Source organism: Dipodomys merriami, unplaced genomic scaffold, assembly GCF_024711535.1.
Source record: "Dipodomys merriami isolate MVZ:Mamm:240054 unplaced genomic scaffold, mDipMer1.0.p SCAF_13, whole genome shotgun sequence".
NCBI classification, from domain to species: Eukaryota; Metazoa; Chordata; class Mammalia; order Rodentia; family Heteromyidae; genus Dipodomys; species Dipodomys merriami.
The window spans coordinates 3,746,092-3,770,853 of NW_027202604.1; positions in this window are offsets into that span (position 1 = coordinate 3,746,092).

Genomic DNA, 24,762 nt, shown 5'->3' on the forward strand with positions numbered 1-24,762 from the left:
ACATGCCCATAACTAAACCAATGGCTGTGGTGATGGTCATGGTAGTGGTGATGGTGTTGGTTGCAATATTCTGATTAGTCAGCCTTACATTACTTATTCATCCTCTGTAGCTTAAGGCTAAGAAGGATATTTTTCCTCTCAGAATTAGAAATGGACCTTTATCAGTGAGGGCAATTAATATTAGTTGCTAAAATAAATAATTTCAAATTCCACACCTTAACACTAAGTTGTTCTTAGGACTTATGAAAAGTCAAATGCAGACCTGTACTGATTGGGCAGGCCCCTTGCAAGTTCTCCATCAGAACTGGCTCAGGAATCCAAGCCTCTTTCATCTTGGGGATGTTGATATCCTCATGACATAATCTCCAAGGTTATAGAAGGGGTAAAGTGAGTTGGATGAGGCATAACTGCTCTCAGCTGCCTTAGCTTCAAAATGACACATCAATATGTCCTTGCATTCATTGGTGAGAACTTAGTCACGTGGCCTGCACAGATGCAATGAAGCTGGTAAATACAATTTAACTGTGTGCCTAGGAAGAGAAAACAAATTCGTGGCCACCTGGTCAATCTTCGATACTAAAGCAAACCCAACTCACATCTAACTATTGCCAGAATGCTGAAAGGCTCTACGCTGGTCAAACAAACATTGAGATGGCTGGTTTCATTCTGTATTTGGACAGACATAAAAGTAAGAAAGGAAGGACACCTGACTTTCCCACATACTATTAACTCCTTTCTACCTTGCATCCACTATACCTCTCAGCCTGCCAAAGCTTGCTCTTATCAAGCATGGTAGAATAGCAATGTGGTGGCTGTTGTTAACAGAGAGGCCTAAGTTTAAATATTAGTTCCATCTGTTTCTAAACTGGGCAAGCAGTTTTACTCTCTGAGCTCTACTTTATTTATCCGTCCATTCCAAATACTCCACAAGCACTAGATTCCTCCTCTCTTATCACTATTCTCTACTGAAATACCAGGTATACCTAAAATTTTCCAGGAGTAACTAGTAGGAAAACTTCTGACAGTATTGTGTATTTTCCCAATTTGGGGGAGATTAAGGCACTAAAACCAACCCTACTACCATAGCAACCTGTACAAAGCTCTGAAGGCAAAAGCTGGTCTCCATGTAGAGATGAATTCACTTTCACAGAACAAAAAATTCACTCCTAGAATGTAGTTCAAAGTCATCAGAGCTTTGGCTAAAGCTTAGGAAGCTAAGCTAAAAATGGAAAAATAGAGGCCTGAGGGCATGGCTCAAGTGTTACAATATTGGCTAGCAAGCATAAAATCGTAAGCTCAAACCCTAGTAAACCCAAAGAAAAACTCTCACTTCTAAAATGCCAAAATGGAAACTGGATAGTCCACGCCTGGTGGATACCACCTACTGTGAAAGCTCAAATGATCATTTAAACGGCTTCCAAATCATACTCCTTGGGCCATAACTATCATTCCTCAAACCTCCAGACATGGGAAGCCTTTGTTTATTTGTTTATTTATTTATTTTTACTGGTTTGAGCCATTTGGATATTATAACATCATTGTGGGCCATACAAAATCATCAATACAGGCAGATGGAGCCTCAGGCAGCCAACAAGAAGCATGTATGTCTGATGCATTAGGAATTTAATGATTTCATGGCACATAGGCCAGCTGTTCTCCAACCCTAAAGAACTATCTGACCTCCACCTTCTGTGTCTTCATAATAAAAAACAAAACTAAGCTGTTTTCAAAACCAAGGACTGGACCACTCCCAGCACTTCCAATACCCACAACAGTCTTGCTTGCTGCAGAAGTTTCCCTACCCCAGGCAGCACCCAATCTCACCCTTTCTTAACTCACCAAAATGTATTCCTGGAATGGCTCATTCCATCAGATCTTTGCCAAACACTCAGTCAGCCAACCAACTTGATAAGTAGATTCCTGGTTGCCTGTGATAACATTTCCCAAATAACACATGTTCTTTTCCATAATGGCCTCTTTGAGACAAATTACCTACCTCAATATAGACAAGGACATCTGGAGAAGCTACGCTCTGTCCTGGCTTTAACTGAAGATATGCCAGACCATAGGGGCTAGTTGCAGATTGTGGCAGATTGAGCCAGGTAACTATTCCCCACACAACAGAGCTACAGATACTGTCTAAATTCTCACCTATCACCTTAAGTCTCTAGCTAGGGACACTGTGATTGTAAGATTGTCATGTATTTGCTCACCAGGCTAAAATTTGATTTGAAAATTTCTGAGAAGAGCTCTCTATTTTCATTATCTACATATAGAACATTGGGGTTTTGTCTTCATATTGCTATCTTTTAAAGAGAACTTCTTTTCTTTCTTACATTTCCTGTAGTTGACCTTCAAAGTCTGATCCAGAAAAAGCATGAAGCATGGAAAGCCAAAACTGAGAGGAAACATTCATTCCCCCCTCAGCTTATTTAATGCTCCGACCTCTGGTTTTAAAAAGTGCATCCTGGTGAAGATATAATGATGATTAAAATTTTTATTTTCAAGATCTGACTGGCTATAATTCAGGACTTATAGAGAAAATATTTAAGAGCATGTTTCTAGCAGAAGCTTCCCACCCTCCCACAGGCCTCAAACCTTGGTGATTTGCACCCCAAAATAGATCAACACACATACCTCACTGCTGCCTCTTTTCACTTCCAGGCACACCTGGTCTTACTTGCATATCATAAACATTCCAATATTGGGGAGCTTTCTTAGAAACAGACCTATTTAAATGGGCACTGTGAGCTGAGGCCATCACTTCAGAGAACTACCCTCTAACTAGAAAGAAATACCATCTTTTGGGCTGGGAAGGTGGCTCAGTGGTAGAGTGCTTGCCTTCCATGCATGAGGCCCTGGGTTCGATTCCTCAGCACCACATAAGCAAAAAGAAAAAAGCCGGAAGTGGCACTGTGGCTCAAGTGGTAGAGCGCTAGCCTTGAGCTGAAGAGCTGAGAGACAGCGCCCAGGCCCAGAGTTCAGGCCCCACGACCGGACCCCCCCCCCAAAAAAAAAAGAAATACCATCTTTTTCCAGATTACTAAGAGTGGATCTGTGGCCTTTCCACGTTTTGCCCCCTTTCCCTGAAATAGATCATCTAGCATACAGAGACCTGGCTGGGGAAGGAGATGGCTTAAGATTCTTTCTGCCAAGAACCTATGATGTGACCTCCTGCGAGGTCTTGTTGGAGCTTCCATTCCTCTGCTTCCAAATGAAGTGGGGTGAGGAGAGTTTGGCTTGCATCCCACACAGCCTTTCTATTGCTGGGAGGTGGTGAGGGGGAGTTTTTCCCTTCTGAGGAACAGATGAAGAGTTGGATCTTCTCCCTAGAAAAAAATAAGCAGAGAACCAAAATGTTACATAGAGTTGATGGCCTCTGAGTATCAGCTAGGGAGTCTCTAGGATGGTTCTTCTAAAACTTCCTCCTCCCAGTAAAATAACAGGATTAAAATTGGATGCTTCTTTCCGAAAACCCAATAATCACTTTTGAGTCTTCCCCTTACCTCTACTCCTTCCCTACATCTAGTCATTATTTCCTGTCTGTTCTAATGATACAACATAGACCCAAAAGGTCACCTTCTGTCCACCTTCCCCACCCCAAATGCAAGTCGTAGCTGCCACAACATCTCATGAGTCCTCTCATTCTAACCTCCTGCAACTCACTGGCCACGGACTGGCAGCTGCTCTGTCCAGAAACTTCCCCCAGGCCTAAATCTTCCATCTTAATCTTCCATCTCCTGCTTTCTGACCTATGTATTTTCCAAACTCATTCCTATTTGAGATTCCCTCTTCCCAAACTATTCTTTTTTTTTTTTTTTTTTTTGTCGGTCGTGGGGCTTGAACTCTGAGCCTGGGCGCTGTCCCTCAGCTCTTCAGCTCAAGGCGAGCGCTCTACCACTTGAGCTACAGCGCCACTTCCGGTTTTCTGGTGGTTTATTGGAGATAGGAGTCTCACGGTCTCTCCTGCCCGGGCTGGCTTTGAACCGCGATCCTCAGATCTCAGCCTCCTGAGTAGCTAGGATTACAGGCGTGAGCCCCCAGAGTTTCATGCAGCTTTAAGGTCTCAGTTCCAATGGCTCTTTCTATGGAAGCCCACCTGTAATCATTGGCCTGCCCACCCATTTTCTTGGCTTGGTGTCCTCACAGCATTTATCATTGCATGTAACAACCTGTTCCTATGTCTTTTCTTCATTTACCTCATTTACCCTCTCTCCTCTCCTCCCCTGCTATATAATATGAGTTCTCCCAGACTCCTCTGTTCCTTGCTTATCTTGTACACTATGAATAATGGCCATGGGGGACTGCTTATTATATATTCATTGAATTAATTAAATAAAACAATAATTAGATCACTTATTTGATGCTGTGTAATAAAACAAGAAGAATCGCTCCTATTTGCAGAAATATTTTAATTGATGGCCGTGACATCATCAGTAGAATGCCATTAATGTCACACCTGGAATTTATTTCTCCAGATTAAATTACTCTTATTCCTCTGAGCTTTTCTACCATCTTACTCTTATTCTATTAATCCCTTTCTAGGACCTTCCCTGGATTCTCTCCAATTTCTCCTGATCCTTCTGAGATTCTGGTTACCTTGATCTTAATGACACTCTGGATCACCTACAGAGGAGAGGAACAGCCAGCTCTCTGGATAGATGTCTTAGGGATGGGGCTTTTCTCAGCAGATTCAGCCATTTTCTTGATCAGGAACCTCAGGTAGGGCATTTCTCAACCTCAGTTTCCTCCTCTGTAAAATGGGAATGGCAAAAATCTCTAGAAGAGCTGGATGTGGTGGACCTTCAAGGAGCTCTTTCCAACAAAGCACTTAGAACAGGACTGGTTACACGGGCCTATAACCTCAATAAATAATAACCTATTGCCAAAAGGAAGATAAAATACAGATGCTTTTAAGGAGAGCCATACAAGGGATCCGGTCACTGCAGAAGTCCCAGTATATGATTTCAGATTTTTAATATTTTAATAGTACTAGAGTATGAACCCAGGGTCTTGTGCTTGCTAGACAAGTGTTCTGCCATTTGCCATATGCCAGCCCTTCTTGTTTAGTTATTTTTCAGATAGAGTCTTGAATTTATGCCCAGGACTAGCCTCAGGCCAAGATCTGCCTACCTGTACATCCAATGTACCTGGGAGTATAGATGTGTACAACCAGACTAAACACTGATTTCAAATATTATTGGGAAGAGAAGGCAAGTGAGGAAAGGTTTATTAAAAGCCCAAATAAAACAAAGAGAGCCTTTGATTGGAAGCACACACATAAAACAGCCATCATTGTTTGCAGGGGTGCCAGGAAAGAGAAAGCTGACTATGAATACTCACATATGTAAGGGTAAGGGCAGCAAGTAAGGCTGCTTGGAAGGAGGTAGTGTCTCCTTATGCTGGATGGAAGGTGAGTGACAACAGGGAGTTACCCAGGTCTCCAGGCACAGGACCTATCCAGTACAGACTATTCTGCACCCCTGTGGAGTCATAGACCTTGTGCTGCTCCCTCTGCAGAAAAATCTTGGAACATCCTGTTCATGGACAGTCTCAGAAGGCCCATGTAACAAGACATTCATTGGGAAGTGCACAAGTATCAAATGCACAAAGACTATTTTCAGGAGGTTTAATTAAGAGCACACATACCCATGATAGCACTACACAACCAGGCCGGCTCTTGGGTCCCTAAGCTAATAATTTCAAACAGAAGTGGTAGCTTTGGGAGATAGATGTAGAGATGAACTTACATCAGGCCTCCTACATGCTGGAGTACTAAGAGTGGCTTCTATCTCTATGCTCTGACAGAGCAATATTCCAAATAGATGGTATAATAACAAAAGTGAGCTGCAAACCTCTCTGGAGGACATGGGACATTGAGAACCTTCCTCCTTTCCGTGCACAGGAGTGGGCAGAATGCTGCTGTAAATGCTTTCCATCACTGTCCATCCCTGACTCGGCCTCTCCAGAACAGTAGCCATCCCCCCTAAACGATTACGTTCTAAAGGAAAGTGGGAAAAAGTGATCAAGACCTCCAAGGTCTCAGGCTGCCTATTCCAGGTCTGGCAGGTACTCACACCATCTTGCAGGCCCTTCTCTGATCTTCTAGTCTCTGATAGGCAAGTAAGTGGTAGAGGACAGACCCCAGCCTCTCTTTCTAGAACAGCCCTTTCTGCTGCATCCAGAACAGTGGGTTGGGCCACAACTATAAACCTGCATGTCTCCAATTCAAAGTGACATGTAACCTTACTCAAGGCCAATGCTCCAATCCAGCCTTTATCAGAGGGCCATTTTTTTAAGTTAGTTGGGCATGGTGACTTATATCAGTAATCCTAGCTACTCAGGAAGCTGAGATCTGAGGACTGCAGTTTAAAGCTATCCTGGGGAAGGAAGACCAGAAAATCCAGAAGTGGGGCTATGGTTCAAGTGATAGAGGGCCAATCTTGAGAAAAAAGTTAAAAGACAGTGCCTAGGCTGAATTCAAGCCTAAGTATTCACTCAAATATGTGTATGTTAAAAAGAAGAGAAGTTTTGTGAGCAGACTCTTAAGGCCAAGTCCAAGTGTTCCCTAGCTTTGGCCTTATCTTGAGTATAGACTGGGCTAAGGACTTGCTTTGCCAAAGTGAGACGACAATACTTTGTAATCAGGTTGTATCAGAGTGACTTCCATCTTTCTGGCAGTTTCTCTGGCTTTGATGAGGCCAGGCACAGTGTTGAAAGCTGCTCTGTGAAGTGGCTTATAAAACAGAGGTTTAAGGGATCCCTGTTTTAGGCTCTTTTGAATAGTCATGAGCATCTGAGGTTAACAGCCCAATAGCATAGGAGAAACCAAATTCCCCCAACAACTGCATGAGTTTGGAAGCAAATCTTCCCTCAACTCTCAGATGAATCCTTAGCCCTGCCAGCACCTTGATTGTGGACTTGTGAGATACCCCAAGGCAAAGAATTCAGGGAGCTGGGCTAGACTCTGACCCAGAGAAGCTTTGAGATAGCATATGGGTGTTGCTTTTTAAGCCTCTAAATTTGCAGTTATTTGTGCAGCAACAGAAGACAAATATAATCAATGACAGTAATAAAATGAGAGGCTGCACCGCATGGTGGGTTAAGAGTCCACAGTTGGAGCTGATTGCCTAGATTCAAACCCTGCTTCTCCCCTTGACCTCTGAATCTCTTAGTTAACTCATCTTCAGAATGATAGTGCTAGCCCCACCTCCTAGCCTCAGGAAAGGATTAAATACAGGCAAGGGCTTAGAATAAGCCTTTTGTGTGGTCCACGGTAAGAGGCCTAGTAAAGGCTGGCTTGCATCTGCTCATATAATTTCCTCCCTGCTTCCAAACCACTGAGAGCTAATCATCTATAAGGATGATTAATGTGGGAATTGCCACATTTAAAGGCACGCATTTCTGTGCTCTTCATTATTACAATGGGAATATGATTTTATACATGGAAAATGCAATTCCTATCAGCTTTCTATTAAGCCTTTCTAAGGGTAGAACATAAATAACAAAACCCCCTAAGCAACAAAATCCATGCAAACAGCTTAAACAACTAGGGAAAGAGTTACAGGATAGACTCAGGGGTGTGATACACATTGAGATGGTAAGAAGTGTCTAGGAGCCTTGAAAAGAGCTAGACCCAAGAACAGATGAGGCCAGACCCAGGAGGATAAGTCTAAGGACTTAGGCTACCTGGTCTTTCTCTTGCTTCTCTTTGAGAAGACTTCTCTAAAACCATGGAAGAAGGTGGCAGCCACACTGTTCTTAGGACCATATATCTAACAGAAACTGAGTAATTAGGTTCTCCATGTTCCAATTCCAAATTCCCGATGGAATTCAGATGGATACGCTTGGTCCTGCCAGCCATGAAGGGCAAGAGTCTGTAGTGTAAACTGGACTGTTGGGACCGTAGCAGGAAGTGGCAGTATATAAAGAGGAAGAGAAAAGGTGTCTATCCCAAGTCCTTTCCTTCCATTATACTAAATGACAAGAAGAAAATTGAGAGTGCTGTCCAAGAAAATTTTAGAGACCTTAGGTTAGAAATTGTGTTCGACATGAACACTAGAGCCCACTAGAAATGTCTTCTTTGGAGGGAACTGAGTAAGTTCTCTTCCTCGGGTGGCTGCCACTCCTTTCTCCTTCATATTCTTGTTGACTACAAAATATCACAGCACAAGAAGGTGGCACTGTCCAGCTATACTCTGCCTCAATGTGACAAGTCTAACAACATTCATGGGGCCAAGCTAATTAGCATTTAACATGCCAGTTAATGGCGTATGTGCCCTATCCATAACTTAACTCTGAAAGAATAACTACCTCCTTGCTTGTTCTTGTAAAACTAGTTATAAACAAAGCCTAGACCCAGGTCTAAGGTAAACTGTATCTCATGCAATGATTCTAAAGATAAAAAAAAACAAAAATAAATAAAAAAAAAAGCCTAGACCCAGGTCTAAGGTAAACTGTATCTCATGCAATGATTCTAAAGATAAAAAAAAAAACACTATTCAACTAGAAATTATACCTTGATTAGTATAAACATTACCCCAATTAGCATAATTATCTAATGAACAGTCAAAACTAATTACTGGAATCACAGGCTCTCTAGGTTGGAAGGAACTTCACAGGTCAGTGTAAATGTCTGCCCTCTTCACATCTCCCAACCAATAGGGGTCCTTTACTCTGCCCCTACCAAATGTACACTAATCCCACTTCACCCCTCCACTGAGTTCCACTTTGAATTTCTGTATACATACACTTATCAGAGTATCCTAATTCAAGTAGAATCCCAAACTGACTTCTTTGTAACTCCTACCAATTGATACTATATTTGCACTAGTGTTGCTTCTGGAGCCTCATAAGCAAACTCTCTTCAATATAACATGTAGTCTCATGTTTTAAAGTAAGCATATGCCTCTGGGCATATTCACTTCTGAGTGAATTCACTTGTCCACCCATGTAATATCTACCCACTCATTCCTACTTCTGAGAAAGACATTGCTGGGTTTGTCATCATGAAAAAGATATAATTAGTCATTGAAACTGAAGAGCCAAAGTGGTGACCCCTATGACACAAAACTAATGAGATACAATAGGATAACTATTAAGAAAGTTCTGGAAAAACTTTTTTTTTGGTGGATCGTGGGGCTTGAACTCTGGGCCTGGGTGCTATCCCTGTGCTCTTCAGCTCAAGGTGAGCACTCTACCACTTGAGCCACAGTGCCCCTTCCGGTTTTCTAGTGGTTTATTGGAGATAAGAGTCTCACGAACTTTCCTGCCCGGGCTGGCTTTGAACCGAGATCCTCAGAGCTCAGCTTCCTGAGTAGCTAGGATTATAGGCGTGAGCCACCGGTGCCTGACTTGGAAAAGCTTATGATTCCTGATTTTTTTTTAAGTATACATGAGAAGAGACCCAGTCCCTTTAATTTTTACTTGTCTTTGCTGTGTGTGTATGTGTGTGAGTGAGTGAGAGAGAGAGATGCTTGGAGTTAGAGTAATCATCTCTAGCACCATGTGCTGATAAACTTATGGATGAGAAGCCAATAGGCCAAGGATGCCCAAAGTAAACTCTGAAGGACATTGTGCTTGGATGATACTGTTAAGCCACTATTTCTTACCCTTGAGAGGGCTCCTTTCAGAATCTTGTACTATAACACAATGCTGTTTTGATCATATTCTGTAAATTATAATATATTTTATAATATATAATATATGTTATATAATACATATTTGATCAAATTCTGTAAATTATATTTTAATCAAGAAAAACTCACCACAGCACCAAGTGTCTAGATTCCTGGCTGACATTCATAGACTAAGAGGACATTTAAAGTTCCTAACTGAGCCCCATCATTTTGATATCTTTCCTCCATACAGCCGATTGTTCGCCCAGGCAAGTCAAACACAACCCAGCAAAGTCTGCCACGAAGAATATTTCACTTTCCTAGCAGCCATCTCCTACCTTGAGTTTCAGTTTGCTACAACTCACAACTCTGTCTCAGGATCTCAGGCCCAAGTTTCTTACCTGCTGTTCTTATGGATCTTTGTGAGTGCACCCAAGTGCTGAACTTCCCATTTAGCTCCATTATGCACCAGGTTGTTTGACTTGACCTGGCTCCCCAAGCTATGAACATTGCTTTGGCTCATTATTCTTTCATCCTGTCTATTAACTCTTCTCTCAGCCCCATGGCAGCCTAGAAATACGATCAACATGACATCAATGTGCTCTCTTACACAGGAAAAGAGGAAAAAGCCCACAACTGACCAAGACAGCAACCAGAGATTAAATGCAAACATAATATTAGCAATTGTTCTGACAATATTACCATACCTAACAGTGTCTTCAAAAACACACAAAGTGACAATTCTTATTGAATTTTCCCTGGTATTAAAGATGACAGGTGACAAAAACTGGATTCATTCCATAGGAGATAAACGGGCTGAAGACAAAATGGTAAAGGGAAATCAACAACATCTCCTGGTTTGTTATTATGGTTGTGATCAGTTTCTCCATTCTGGATGTCTTTTAACCACAGCTTGTTAGGCCACATACAATGAAGCCCACACTGAAAAGGACTCCTGAAGATTTAAGAGCCTTGCTCTGAAAAGACTGCATTTTTATAGGATGCAGGCATTTGTTCAATAACAAAAGAACATGTTCAGGATTTCTAAAGCAAAGCAAAGATATATGGCCTGCCATCCTAATAAAACATACTTTTATTCTAGACATAATAACCAGACCAAAACAAAAGAGAACTCCTCGATGAAAGCAGGTATCTGTGACACCAAGCATATGAGAGGTTAAGAGATGAGGAGGAAGAATAAAAGAAAGAAATACTGAAAAATAACAAGAATCATTGCTTTTGTATTTCCTAAATCTGATTTTTGGTCTTAACTACCAGGCTCAGGATCATCTGCACCACCCATCACTGTTCCACCATACTGTATCTTTTACTTATCACCAGCAGCCACCGCCCTGCCATTGCTAATTCTATCATTCCCAGCTTCATCACTCCCACTACTGCTGCCAACAAGAACTCCAAACCACTACTGCCATCAGAAACACGGCCACCACTGCCAAGCCACTGCCATCAATATTGTGGCTACATCGCTAACACTTCAACCCACTCATTACCACTAACCATCCCATCACTCCATGAACCATCCTCTGAGGACTGATATGGTCTGCAGGCTGTCCAGTGATCTTGAGTCAGGTAGCTCTCTCCTAGAAACAATTTATTAACCCCTAAATAATGCATCCTAAGCAGTGCCTTCCCATGTGACACCCCACCCCCCATCTAGTGAGAGCTCTGCTTAACTTTTTCTTCAATAAACCTTTGCCACTTTATTTCTCCCTCTGTGTCCATGGACTCATTCTTTAGAACCATAGAGAAAAAGCAGCTGATCCACACATTGCAGCTTTTCAGTATCACTAGGATTACAAACATAATAAATGAGGATAGGCTGTGGGCTGATATTTTAGTAAACTGACTGCCATTGCTACCAGCATTCCAAGCACCATGTACACAGGTGGGACCAATGCTGGCCAGAGCCTTAATACTCTTGCATTAATTCTCTATACCATAAAACAAGGGACTGAGTCACTGGTGGGAAGAGGACCAGCTTGATTTCTGAGGACTGGGACTGAGTGTTTTCTCCACCACTGAAGAATCCATTGCTCATCATGGCCTTGATGCTTTCTATGCTGATGGCAAGTTTCTTTGCCAAAGGACAAGGTAGCTGTCATATGCCTGCCCTCTCTCCTTCCACCCTCCTTCCTCTCTCCTTCACTGTTAATGATGTCAAAACCTAACCACTGGATTAATTAGGAAGCACTCTACTACCAGAGTAAGTGAAAGGTCTGACTTGACCTCCAGTAGTGAATTTCCTTATTCATATCCCCAAATGGGCTCTTAGAAGACTAGTGAAGTCAGTAACATTCACACTGGATACTGGATGACTTCATCAAACTTTTCCTAAGTACTAATTCTACTAAGTTTGAATGTCAATGGGCTCAGGTTTCTGGAGAATATAAGTTACCTGTGAAGTCAGAAAGAGGAACTATACCATTTTTTTGGCTCCCACTGAAGTGGGATTAAGCCAGTGGGGAAAGCCAGCTCTGCCTACTCCCCAAGCATACTGCTAATGGGAAGTGAGCATGCCTTCCCTCCTCACTGCAGCCAGTTACTCTTGGGACTGCTGGACCAATAAGCCACCTCTCCCTACTTCACATAGCAAACAGAATCTAGTGTCATAGTCTACAGAAATGAACTCTAGTAACCAAGGACAACAAGAGCTAATATGTATCCTCTCTGGTCCAACTACAAGGAACAATCTCTGACCATCCACATAGTTCTTAAAAGAGCTTACCTGGCACTTCCAACATTACTCCTTTGGGGAAATTAAAATGAAGTGGTATGCACAAGATGATGTAGAAAAGAAGGTTGTGCTCTATTACAAAGCTGTAGTAATAAAAAAAACAGCTTTGGTACTGACACAAGAATATGCCTTAGGACCAATAGAATAGAATCAAAGACTCAAAAATGAACCCACAGACTTACAGCCTCTTAATATTTGATAAGGGAGCAAAAAACACAGGATGGAAGAAAGACAGCCTCTTCAACAAATGGTGCTATACATTTGCACAAGACTGAAATTAGATCCTTGTATATCACACTGTACCAGAATCAATTCCAAATGGATCAAAGAACTCAGTGTAAGACCAGATATCCTGAAAACAAGAAGAGATAAAGGAAACACTAAGGCTCCTTTGCACAGGACTAAACTTCCTAAGTAAAGATCCAGAATCACAACAAATCAAAGAAAGAGTAGATAAATGGGATTGCATCAAACTGAAGAGTTTCTGCATGGCAAAGGACATGACTAAGAAGATAAATAAAAATCCCACAGAATGGGAGACGATCTTTGCTAGCTATGCATCAGACAAGGGTCTCATATCTAAAATATTCAGAGCTCAAAAAAATTAAACCTCTGTTCTTGTTCCCTGTATTTCTGCTTAATAGAGAGGTTTGTGTTGTGAGAAAGATTTCTAAATGACACATATACAGAGTACATGCAGAGTCATGCACAAGTGGGGGCTGGCAGCATAGGTGCAGAGAGGAGGAGACATTGTTCTGCAGCTTCTACTACCAGCTCTCAGGGCACTCACCCTGAGCTTAAGCAATCATTGTCAATGACAAAGTGACTACTGAAGTTTATAACTGTATTAAATTAATGCTAATAATTTGGCGTTTTGTCTTTTTGTTGTTGTTGTTGGTCATGGGGTTTGAACTTTGGGCTTGGGCACTGTCCCTGAGCTCTTCAGCTCAAGGTTAGTGCTCTACCACTTGAGCCACAGCACCACTTCTGGTTTTCTGGTGGTTAATTGGAGATTAAGAGTCTCACAGACTTTCCTGCCCAGGCTAACTTCAAACAGCAATCCATAGATCTCAGCCTCCTGAGTAGCTAGCATTACAGATATGAGCCATGGGTGCCTGGCTATTTTATTTTTGACTGCTCAGGTAACATTAGTCCCTTGACGAAGCATCTGTAGTTGTTTGTTTTCATTTTCTTTTTTCTTTTTTGGTACACCTGCAAAATATTTGGGTTTAGGAAATGTGATATTCTTTCAGTCTTGATATTCAGAGTGGATTTTAAAATATAATTTTGTGAGATTTCAAAGATTTGATAACATTATTTACAGATTTAAGAGGTGGTTATCACAAGTCTTCAGGAGGGAAACTACTGCATAAAGTAACTAACTTGTAATAAATGTTTTACATAAGAAACAAAATTGAACCTTCTAAAAATAAATCCTCAAAGAAATAATAACCCAATTAATAAATGGGCTAAAGATTCAAAGAGAGACTTCTCCAAAGAAGAAATAAGAATGGCCAATAGACACATGAAGAGATGTTTGACATCTCTGGCCGTAAAAGAAATGCAAAATTTGATGTTGGTATAATTTGTGGAGAGGAAGGGAAAGAAACAAATCATTTAACTAGGGATACAGGTGGACCCATTGCAACAATGAGATGTACAAGTCGATATGTCAAAAAACGAATTTAACAACTTTGGTGGGGGGTGGGGGGAAAATCGGGTCGGGGGACAGGAGGAGTATGGGAAGGGATGGGAAGGGGAAACAAAGAGGAGGCAACAATGCTTGATAAAAAATGTACTCATTATCTTGCCCATGTAATCGTAACTCCTCTGTACGGTATTCTCACAATTAAAAAATAAATAAAATAAATTAAATTAAATTTTAAAAAAAACATTGAGATTCCACCTCACCCCAGTTAGAATGGCCATTATCAAGAGAACTAACAATAACAAATGATGGCAGGGATGTAGCCAAAAGGGAATGCTACTACACTGTTGGTGGGAATGTAAACTTGTTCAACCACTCTGGAAAACAATGTGGAGGTTCCTCTAAAGACTAAACATAGAGCTTCCCTATGTCCCAGCAATCCCACTTCTAGGCATCTATCCAACTGACCACAAACTAGGCTACACTAAAGCCATCAGCACAACCATGTTCATTGCAGCATTGTTTACCATAGCCAAGATATGGAATCAACCCAGATGCCCCTCAGTAGATGAATGGGTCAAGAAAATGTGGTATATATACACAATGGAATTCCATTTTTCCATCAGAAATAATAACATTGTCCCATTCATAAGGAAATAGAAAGACTTGGAAAAAAATTATACTAAGTGAAGTAAGCCAGACCCAAAGAAACATAAGCTACATGAGTTCCCTAATTTGTAATAACTAAAATGTACCTATAAATCTATAAGTAAACCCAATGGGCAGTAAAAAGCAAATAATTACACCTGGACATGATTAATTAAACATTCACACAGAGAGAACAAAGGAGAATGTTCTTAGGAGAGGATCACAAGGATTCAATAGCTATGTGCATAAAATCATATAAAATGATACTCATTGAAATGAACTCCAAGAAATGGAAGTAAAAGAGTTTTTTTTAGGATGGTAAGGGGAAACAAGGAGGAGGCAACAATGTTTGATAAGAAATGTACTCATTATCTTGCCCATGTAATTGTAACTCCTCTGTATGGTATTCTCACAATAAAAATAAATAAATTAATTACAAAAAGAGGTTTTTTTATTATACTGTTTGTGGTTCTTTTTTTCTTTTTTTCTTTCCTTTTTTCTTTGATTTATTCCCATCCATTGCTGTTTTCTATTTCTATATCCTTTGTCTTGTATTTAAGTTTATCTGATTTGGGGAAGGGAAGGAGAAGTACAGAAACAGTGGGACAAAGTTTGGACCAATGCAGCAGCAAAACCCACTAGACACTATGTTGGAAATGAACTATACAACTTGAGGGGAGGGTAGTCAGGAGGGGAAAAACTGGGACAGAATGAGGGTAGGGACGACACTGTTCAAAAGGAAATGTACTCATTACCTGAATAATGTAACTGTAACCCCTCTGTACATGACCTTTACGATATTTTTAAATAGAAGTCTGTGTTTTAAAGTTTCCTCTTTCAAAAATTCTTGTAGAAAATAGAAACCAGATAAATGAAAATTCTCTTATCCACCTATTTGCTGAAGATCTATCTTTCCTTAATATACAGCCCTTAAAATAAAACTTTCTTGTTCAAAGGTTATACAAACTCACCCTAAAAATATAAGAAGAAAAAACTCATCTGCCCTACAGATTCTTCTAATAAACAATTATTTTCCAGAAAGATTATACCAATGCAGCCTTCTGCCAGAACCACAACAGCTCTGAGCATTAATCATTGATACAAATCTTTGACAGTTTGGTAGGAAAAAATAGCATATTGCTGTTGCCTTAATTTGCATTTCTTTGACTATCAATAAAGTTTTTAAAATTTGTATGTGCAGTATTTTTCCTCTGATTATTAACAGGAAATCTGTTCATCTTGGTGAACAAGGCATTCATAAAGGGGATAAGCAGTACACCATTAAAACAAGCTCTGCATAACTTATCTGGAGATAGATTTTGTTTGAGAAGCAGAGAAAGATGTGTGTGGCTTTGTTCCTAACTAAGAGCACTGCAAATGCATGCCAAGCCATGTTAGAGAAGCAGGTGCTGACCTCCAAGGTCACCTACAGTCCTGGGAAGTGCTTTTCACAGGCTCATCTCAGCTCCCATCCCATTCTTCAAAGCCTGAAAAGTTTTAAGTGGAAAGAAATAAGAAATACTTCTCTGGTCTTTTCTATAGCTAATTGAAGTTGTAGTCATACAATAATACTTTTCACTTGAATAGACTTTGAAATTCACTTTGAAAACAGCAGTAGCCACCTTGAGACGTATTTATTATGAGTTTTCAGCACTATACCAGTGGGGGTACAAAGAGCTATGCTAAAGTTACTACTTATAAAGCTTAAATGAATTTAATTAGATGGCTATAAATGAAAAATACTAAATTATAAACCATCATAGAAATGATTAATTACATTTACATTATGCAGAAGGCACAGGAAAAAAACTCACCATGGTATTCCCGAACCTCATCCAACACATTGTTGCCAACAAGAAGTTGCCTGGTGAAGGCAAATCTAGGCTCATTGTCTGCAATCAAAGCATTAGGAGTCGGAAGAAACCACCCAGATCCTTGAGGCCACCCACCCAGTCACTGGCAGACCACAAATCCCTTTTCCCCACCCAGATTCTGAGCCTTCCTCATACCAGACTCAGTCTTTCCTTTTCCATCATCTGCCCTAGTGCCAGGGCACACCACTGTTTCTGATTTGTCCTGCGTGAGTGTGGTTCTAATAGGTGCTTGATAAAAAAGAACATAACAAGTGAACAAACACCAGCAAAGTGAGCTGCCCTCTAGAAGAACTGAGAATGAGAGACAAGTCCAAGATGTCATAGTAAGTGGAGAAAAGCAAGTTTTCAAGCAATAAACCATTTTAAAATTTTATAAAAGGTATGTAAATAAAATAAAAAATTCAAGAAAGATGTTCTTACAGGTGAATTTTCAAAGGTGGGAAGCAGAGGTAGATTCTGCAGGGTTCTCACTCCTATCCAACTTCTTCCCTTCCATCAGAGAAGCAAATGTCTTACGGAAACTCCCTGGTTAACAGAAAGAAGGAAAGAAAAAAGAAGAAAGAAAGAAAGAGAGAGAGAAAGAAAGAGAGAAGGAAGGAAGGAAGGAAGGAAGGAAGGAAGGAAGGAAGGAAGGAAGGAAGGAAGGAAGGAAGGAAGGAAGGGAAGGAAAGGAAGGAAGGAAAGAAGGAAAGGAAGAAAGGAAGGAAGGAAGGAAGGAAGGAAGGAAGGAAGGAAAGAAAGAAAGAAAGAAAAAAAGAAAGGAAGGAAGGAACAGAAAGAGAGAAAGAAAGGAAGGAAGGAAGAAAGAAAGAAAGAGAGAGGGGGAGAAAGAGAGAGAGGGAGAAAGAGAGAAAAAAATAAAGTCCCTGGTAGCCTTCTCCTGAGCTGATTATGTGGTACCAGGGCTGGGAAATGAAGGCCTGTGTTTTGCAGGCCTCTACCACAGAAAGTAGGCAAGGGAGAGAGGATCTGGGAATAAGCAGTAACTTTGGCCCAGTAGATCTGTAGTGATACCTTCCACAGCATTATTGAGACCCTGATATGTGGCAGGGTCTTCTTGTGGAGTTACATTTTGGTAGAGCCAGATAATAATATAGGTCCCATGATTTCCCTCATTTGCAATAATTAGTATACATTTAGGATAATTTTATCAGATAAGCAAAAAAGCTCAAAAGCTATGTACATATGGCCATACAAGATGATGCTAAGTGAAATGAACCCCAAGATATGGACACAGGAGGGCTTTCTTTGTTGTTGTTTTTAGTGTAATTTTTTTGTTCCCTTTATATGTTCGTTCCCCTATGGTATATCCCCTGTTGTCACTGTATTTGATTTTGGTACCCTATGTCTTGTATATACATTTGAATAATTTGGGGAGGGGGAGGGGAATAACAAAATGCTGGAACAAGGACACAGGATGACCCATTACAACAAAAATACCCACAAGACAGTAGATTGAAAATGAACTTTTACAACTTCAGGTAGGGTAGGGAGGAATGAGGGAAGTGGGGAAGGGAGGGGATAGTGGGAGGACAAGGGAAGGGGTAATAATGCTTGACAAGAAATATGCTAATTGTGGAGATAGGAGGGCAGGGATGGTAGGGGAAAAACAAAGGAGGAGGCAACAATGCTTGATAAGAAATGTACTTATTACCTTGCTCACATGATTGTAACCTCTCTGTACAGTATTTTCACAATAAAAAAAACTTATTTAAAAAAAGAAATGTATTCATTGCCTTACTCATTACCCCTCTGTACAGCATCTTTACAATAAAATATTTTTTTTAATCTTATGGTATGTCAGGCAGCAATGAGGGCTATGTGTGAAATAATACAGGGAAATAGGAATGCCAAGTGGGGCTGAAGCAGGATTCTAAGTAGAGTGAATCCAGGACACTCAGTATCATGAGACTTGACAGGCACAGAAGCTCATATAAAGGTTCTAGAACCATAGGTTCTAGAATCATGCTGTGTAGATATAAATCAGCCTTACTGATTGACCTTGATCCAATGGCTTCTCACTCATTCTGTTTGGTTCCTCTTTATCGTGGAAACAATAACAGAATCTGTGTTGTCAGGTAGTTGTGAAAACAGGAGTTATGCGTATGTACAACATGCTTAGCAGAGAAAGTCTGGTGCCCAGTAACTGTATGGTGAAGGGTATTGGATATTATCTTGGCCCATTTTGTGCTGTTAAAGTAGTTGAAGCTAAGTACTTTATATAGAAAAGAGGTTATTTGGCTCACAGTTTGGGAGACAAAGTTTAAGATTAGGAGGCTCCATCTGTTTGCATTGGGAGGGAGCTCTGATTACATCACAACATGGCAGATGGCATCATTGCAAAAAGTAATGAGAGGGAGAGAGGCATCACACAAGACAGAAAACAAGAGACCAGAGAATGATAGGGTATGATTCTTTTCATGCCTCTTCTGGGAACTAGAACCTAGTAGATTTGATTCAGTCTATCACAAGAGATGGATACATTAATTCATTCATGAAGGCAGAGCCCCTATAGCCTTATTAGGACTCGCCTCCTAAAGGTTTTACCCCCACAACACAGCCCTTCAAGCCTCCAGCGCATGAACCAATGGAAGACAAACTATAGCAGGTATCGATGATGATTAGCATAAAGCCACCTAATATCAGTGCTCTGGTTGTATTTGAAGCATCATTTCCTGTAAGCTGTTTCTTCTTTACTCTTCTCTCTTTTTCCTGGGGCTCAGCACCTTCTACAAGTTTATTTAGTCAGCACATGCTTAAGGCTCTTCCCTCTTGTCTCTCCCACTGTCATTATTATGACTCTTTCATGCTTCCTCTCCTTGCAGATGTCCAAGGGTTTGGGGGATATCCATGGCTGCTGCTTGAAGGCCTCTGTGGTCACTGAGGTTGTCTTACTTTGATCTCAAAGATGGAGGCATGCTTCCATGAGCATGCAACAGGACGTTATGAAGGGCTCACCCATATTTTCATCTCCTTCCTGTGCCCAAGTTAGTGGGACTAAATACAGCTCTCTCATCTGCCCTTCATCCTTCTTTCTTCTCTTTTCCTTTCTATACCCAAACATGTGCAAGCTTGGATGAGCACAAGTTGAGCAGCCGTTTTAAACAGCTCATTAAAAACTATTAAAAGCTGAAAATTGACCTCGGGAAACAACTTAGCAATAGCTTTATTAGGTCACTTGGAGGAAAAGAGTTACAAAGCCTGCCCATCTTGCTACTGATTTCTCAGGGCTCTCCACACATGCTTCCAAATTTGTTTCCCAAGAATTACTGAGCTTCTACTAGGGAAGGGAAGAATGAGTATGTGTGTGTGTGTGTGTGTGTGTGTGTGTGTGTGCGCGCGCACACACACACACGCGCGTACACGCTCACCATGTTTTGAAGTATTGGCAAAGCCCAGAGAAATTCTCCATCTCTCCCAGAGCCCTTAGACATGGAAGAGGTAAGGTTTTTGGACTGGTAGAGAGTGGGCGGCTGTGGTTGTACTTGTTCTTGAGACTGTATTTGTTGTTTGGGAAGAAGTGTATGGAGAGAGTGAGAGTTCCTTACTAACCTGACTTTTCTATTTAGAACCTTAAACTTTATCTTTGTAGTAGTTTATGATAGCTAGGAGTAAAGGATATACAAAAATCCAACTAGGAAATAAAAAGAAATGGGCCAAATGTGGTGGGATGCATCTGTAGTCCCGCTATTTGGGAGACAGAGATTAAGAGGATCTTGGTTGGAGACCAGCTTGGAGAAAGGCTTGAGATATTATCTGAAAAACAGCTAATGCAAAATGGGCTGCCTGCCTGACTCCAGGGGTGGAACATCAGCCTAGTAAGTGTGGGGCCCCGAGTTCAAACCCCAGTACCACCATAGAGAAGGAAAGGACTCAAAATATAACTCAAAGAACCAAGCAGCAGTTCCTTGTTCTGTTTTCTAAATGGTCTGTGCATTGAAAGCTGGGCACTTGTGGAAAAGTAAAAGAAGCAAATTGAAAATACAGAGTGATAGGCTAGAGAGATGGCCTAGTCCAGTGTAGCAATGAGGGCCTGAGGTAGAGGTCCCAAAGCTCAATTCCATGGCCAACGTGGTCTTACTCAAAGCAAGGCATACCCCTCCATCTCACCAGAGCCCCCTGAGGACAATGAAAGGACTGGACTTCCAAGAGCACCTCACTTCTAGCACTCTATGAGGTTTTCTGAGTCAGATTCTAATATCTCAGCATGTGCTGTGCATAGAAACTTCTAGAAGCATGAGCTAAAATTAACCCTTCTCCTTTGAGGTGATTTCCTGAAGTATTTGTCACAGCTATGGAAAGCTAATATAGTTCTCAACAGAAACCTATCTCTTCTGAAACCCAGCCTTCCTTTTTGCACTGTGTTATAGGCATGGGTGGGCACACACATGTGTGGGCAGGAAAGAATCTGGTTTGCAATTTTCATTTATATTCACTCAATTTCATGTCTCCCTCTCTATCTTTCTCAGCACCTTCAGGGCCAGCCTAATGCATGGCTCTCTTGTGTCTCTTACACTGAATAGTAATGAGAACAGAAGAAGAAGAATAGGTTCTTGCCCTCACTGTGCTGAGGGAAGAAAGTGAGAACATATTTACTACAACACTCAAACTTTGGTTTAAAAGAAATCACTTTTTGTGTAGGATCCTGTCTAACAGCCCCTGAACCAACTACTATCAGGAGATATGACCTCAAGAGTCCCTGAGATAATCAATGATCCAATTTTCCCCTCTGATGAGCAACCAGAATAAGTGTTATTGGAGAAATGTTGCATGACGACGACTCAGATATTTTATGTGGCTGCTTAAAATATGCCAAAGGCTGGGGTGTGGCTCAGGTGATAGAATATTTTCCCAGCAAGCTTGAGGCCAGTACTTACCAACAAATAAATAGTTATAGGTAATAATTCAGTAACTGAAAGGTGTTCAATAGAACACACTCAATAGAAGACATTAATTGAGAAGTCTGGAATTAACAAATTTACATATCTGAAGTTATTCTTATGTTATTTTTATTACTCCTTCAAAAAAATGGAAAGAGGTTCAACATGCCTTTTTAACTCAAAAACAGAAGCTCCACATTATGGCTGGGACCATTTCCAGGTGTAGCTCCTGGAGCTTTGTTTGCCAAGGAGTCCAAGGCTGCATAGTCCTTCGCCTCAGTCTTCCTGACCTCGAGCTCTCGGGTTACCATAGAACCACCTGCTTCCATACAGGGGTGGCCAGCAATATCTTTCCCTTGTCCAGCCAACTACTGGAAAAGAAGACTGACATTGCTAGACTCTGGAAGTTGACTCTAAGCAAAAAAGAAAAGAGATCTGGGAACAATATCCTCTAGTGCTTGTGTCTGTGCTGTCTTGAAGCTCAGGTAGCTCAGTCTAGCAGAGTAGCCCAGAAACAATTTCTGAACAGACTTGAAGGCCCACATCTGGCCGCTGCTTCCTTACTGTGACACTCTAGACCAGTTCACTCATCCCTTCTGATCCTGTTTCCTCCCTGAAAGGTGGGATATAATATCACTTTCCTCAAAGGTTGTTTGGGGATTAAGTAAAATAAAATTGGGTGCCAACTGGTGGTTTGCAATGCTATTATTTCTGTGCAGATTGATCTTTGAATTTGCATATGCATAATTACCCCCAACTCCGTTTTCTTTTGGAACTTAATATAAGGAAATGAAAATTACAATGGGCTTCCCTTTCTCATCTACCAAATTAGCCCCCCAAAAATCAAGTTTGGCCATACATTCTATAAATGAAAACAGGCACTCCTACACAAATTTCCTAGCCCAACTGCTAATAGGGTTGGGAAAAGCTACAGGCCTGAGAAATTCAGTAGCATCTAGAAAAATTACACATGCATGCCTTACCCTGCATCTGGCAAAGTAACTGAAATTGTATCCTGTAGGCACATGGCAAAAAAAAGTGCATTAAAAGACATGAGACTTACCAATCAATGACAATGTATGAAGCCTGTTTTGGTCCAATTTTGTAAAAAACAAATTGTTAAGTACAATACAGAGAAATGTGAACATTGATTGGGTATTTGATATTCCTAAGGAATTGTTACTGGTATTTTAGATGTGATTCATGGTATTGTGGTTATTTTTTTCCTAAAGAGCTCTTATATGTTACAGAAACTTACTAAAATATTTATGAATGGAATAGAATGTTGGGGAATGCTTAAAAATAGTTCAGGAAGGAGTGTGTGGGCTGTAGTATTTAGGGGTTTGTTCCAGTGTCCTATTTTTGTACACATGTGAAAGTTTCTATAATCAAATTAAGACATTACAAATAAAGCACCTTCCCCCCTGGAGCCTTAGAACTTGAATTCCCTTTCCCAGGGCACACCACAGATTTCAGTTTGCTTGGATGCCTTCCACAGATTGTTCTGGTCATTTAAGTTTTGTGTATGTATTCGTGAAGGATAAAGTGTAGGACCTTTTTGAAGACTCCATTTCCCCCCACTTACTTTAATGATAGTTCCTTCAAGTATTGTTCTGCCTCAAATTTTCTCCCTAGCCTTATGTCTTGGAGATCTTCCATGTGAGCACATAGAGATCTCAGTGAAGTGCACATGTCACAGTAAGAGCATACCATAGATGATTCACTAACCCCCACACTGATGAATATTTGTATTGTTCTTCGCTGTTTGACTACAACCATTCTTGAATGTATCTACCTATGCACAAGAGTCTCTACAGTGTGTGGGGAGATTAAAAGAGATAGGATTATTTAAATCCAAGTTTATCTTGAGCTCTGAACGAATTTGTACCTGTCCATTTATCCCATCTGTTTTCAAAAGATATCAGTCTAAGTCCACAGACTGGGAGAAGATCTTCACTAACCATACAACAGACAAGGGTCTCATATCTAAAATATAATACTTGGAACTCAAAAAATTAAATCCCCCAACAACAAATCCTCAAAGAAACAACTGCCCAATAAATAAGTGGGCTAAAGACTTACAGAGAAACTTCTCTGAAGAGGAAAGAAGGATGGCCAATAGACACATGAAGAAATGCTCAACCTCCATAGCCATAAAAGAAATGAAAATCAAAACAACACTGAGATACCATCTCACCCCAGGTAGAATGGCTATAATCAAGAACCCTAATAACAACAGATACTGGAGGGGATGTGGCCAGAAGGGAACCCTACTGCATTGTTGGTGGGAGTGTAAACTTGTTCAACCACTTTGGAAAGTAGTATGGAGGTTCCTCAAAAGATTCCACATAGAGCTCTCCTATGACCCAGAAATCCCATTTTTGGGCATTTACCTGAATGATCACAAACAAGACTACACTAAAGCTACCAGGACAACTATGTTTATTGCAGCATTATTTACCATAGCTAAGATGGAATCAACCCAGATGCCCCTCAGTAGATGAATGATCGAGAAAATGTGGTATATATACACAATGGAATTCTGCCTCCATCGGAAAGAATGACATTGCCCCGTTTGTTAGGAAATGGAAAGACTTGGAAAAAAATTATATTGAGTGAAGTAAGCCAGGCCCAAAGAAACATAGGTCCCATGTTTCCTTTATTTGCAATAACTAGTATATGTCTGAGACAAGCGGAAACAGTCAGATAAGTTGATGTTAGGCGAAATGAACCCCAAGGTAAGGACTCAAATGACTTTTCTTTCTTGCTATTGTTTCTAACATATTTATAAAATGATTGTCTTACTGCTTTGTATGTCCCTCCCCCATGGTATAACCCCTATTTTCACTGTATTTGATATTGGTATAATTTGGAGAGGGGAAGGGAAGAAACAAATAGTTTAAATAGGGATACGGGTGGACCCATTGCAACAATGAGATGTACAAGACGTTTTGTTGAAAAACGAACTTTACAACTTTGGCATGGGGGAGGGGGATGGGAGGGCAGGGATGGTAAGGGGAAACAAAGGAGGAGGCAACAATGCTTGATAAGAAATGTACTTATCACCTTGTTCATGTAATTGTAACCCCTCTGTATGGTATTTTTACAATAAAAAACTTATTAATAAAAAATTCTCAGTCAAAGGGGTCATTCAGCAAATGGATATTATTTTTATTGTTATTCTCATTTCCTTCATCACTTAGAATTATTTTCTAGCCTGATACTGGTACCCCCTGCCTTGTGATGTAATCATCTTAGCTCTCTTCCATCCTATGTTTCTCCTCCAGGCCTTTCAAAAAGAACGCTTATCAGGGACCTGTGTGCCCTCTGACCCCTACCC